The sequence below is a fragment of the Vipera ursinii genome, assembly GCF_947247035.1.
Source record: "Vipera ursinii genome assembly, chromosome: 4".
In the NCBI taxonomy this organism is placed as follows: Eukaryota; Metazoa; Chordata; class Lepidosauria; order Squamata; family Viperidae; genus Vipera; species Vipera ursinii.
The window spans coordinates 58661045-58663219 of NC_139514.1; positions in this window are offsets into that span (position 1 = coordinate 58661045).

Consider the following 2175-nt stretch of genomic DNA (forward strand, 5'->3'; position numbering starts at 1 on the left):
TGAAGGCAAGCGGAAAGAAGGCGGGGCCACTTTCCGAACTGCAAGTCTGTGTTGCCACTATGGGGCGGGGCCGATGAAAACCCCGCCCATCGGAGCGATTTCAGGCTATCGCGCGGAGGAGGGAGGAAATTTAGCTGGAGCGATTGGCCGCTTGGCCAGTCGCTATAAAGAAGGGAGGGAGTCTTTAAGGAAAGCTCAAATAAATTCCGATAAGACGGGCCGTGAACTTCGTGTGTATCGACAGGAAATACTGCAAGGATCCTGCGAGGATCTGGGAGTAGGAAGGAAAAGCAGGACCAATGCAATCTAGTGACGAGGACAGCTGCCAACCTGGAGCATCGGGCTCTCTCCCAGACTTAAGTTGTTGCGAAGGACAGGCTGAGAGAGCCGGAATATCTTTTGAGTCAAATTGACAAAGAAACTGGCCGATAATCAGGAGAAGCCGCTGCAGCCTTCTTATTGACTGGAGGGTCGGAGGAGAATGAAGAGAAGGTCGAGTGATAGACAGGGGAGCTGATATTTGACACGTTTGCACACAGCGATAACGCATATGAAAGGATTTTTTTAACCGGCCTTTGGCATATTTGCAAAGAAATATGAGTGAAAGCCAATTTAGGCTAGTCGTTTAAAGCATCAGGCTAGAAACAGGGAGATCGTCCCGACTGAGGCACGAAACCACCTGGATGATCTTTGGCCAGTCTCTCCCTCCCTCCCTCCCTCTCCTTCTCTAATCTCAGGGGTGGGTGGGAAAAGTGCGAGTATGTGAAGGGGGAGAATCACAGGGTTGAGCAAACTGGCCTCACCTCATTTTTGCCCATGATGCAGGTTGGGAGACACCCTGAGATGCACACCTGTGATGGGGAAGCCAGTTATAGGAGGGCAATTCAGAAATAAACCTCTGTTTGATTATGAATGACAGACACTCGCAGATGCAGAACTTTTATTATACACATTTGAAAACTACATTACATTACTTTTCGACATAATCACCATTCAAATTGAGATACTTGTCATAACATCTTACAAGGTGTTGGAAGATTTACCCTGTTAAAACTCCTATATTCTCATCCCCATTAGAAAAACATGCAGACACACTTTTTTCTGTAAAAGCCTTTTGCTGCACTTCTGTGACACCTCATAAAATGTTGCAAACCCACCCACCCACCCCACCCCGCTTTCCTAAGGCAAGCCAGCAATTGGGAAAATCAAATAGCAAAGCCACCAAGAACTCTTTGCCCTGCCCCTGATGGGATTAACTCCCAAAATAGAAACTGGACAAAAGAAATATCACTTAAGAAAGGGAACATTGGACAACCATTAAAACACAAAAGAAGGAACCAGCAAACCCACAGCCCTAGGGCAGAAAAAGTATATAAAAATCACAACTCAGAAATGGGAGACCACCTTGCAAGGCAGGAACGCTGAAGTCACTTCTCTGTCACTTTTTTGCCTTCCTGAAATAAAGACCTGCTTTGCGGTAGCTGCTGTCCTAAAATTTCTTCATCGTCGGCTTTCCCCAGCTGGAAACGAACTGGGAAATTCTTCTGACAATTGGCGACCCAGATGGGCCCCAGCTAATCCAGATACCAGACAGGGCCCGGAGATCATAAACCCAGCTGGCACAGACCTCTTTCGTCTGAGGGGGAGAATCCACTACCCTGCCCAGGAGGCACCAGGTAGTAAAGGGAATTTTGAGTCTTGTGCTCAACAGCTACCGGAAAGCAGGTGAGTACCTCTAAATTTTAACTTTAAAGCCTGGGTGTGTGTGTGTGTGTGTGTGTGTGTGAAAGAAATGTGTGTATGTCTCTGTGTGTGTGAGTGAGAAGACCTTTTTCCCCCAATCACAGTTGGATTTTGCTCCCTCTGGCCTTTCCTAGCCGCAGAAAGGATCTGTTCAAGTTGCAGACCCTGGAAAGCATGGAGATTTGGCCAGAGCACAGGGCCTTTTGTTAGGGAAAAGGGAGAGGCTGTGTGAAAATGGAATGGAATGAATGAATGAGAGAATTGGATTTGGGCAACCAGCTGGTAAGGCCCTGTAAGCAAAGCCTAGTTCAGAAGATGCCAGTATTCACTGCGTAGGGGGCAGAAAAGGAGGTGCTCGTACTCATCGCTTTTCAAAAAGCGCAGGTCCTCCCAGACTCGCGAGGAGTCTGAAAACCAGTAGCAGAAGGGGAG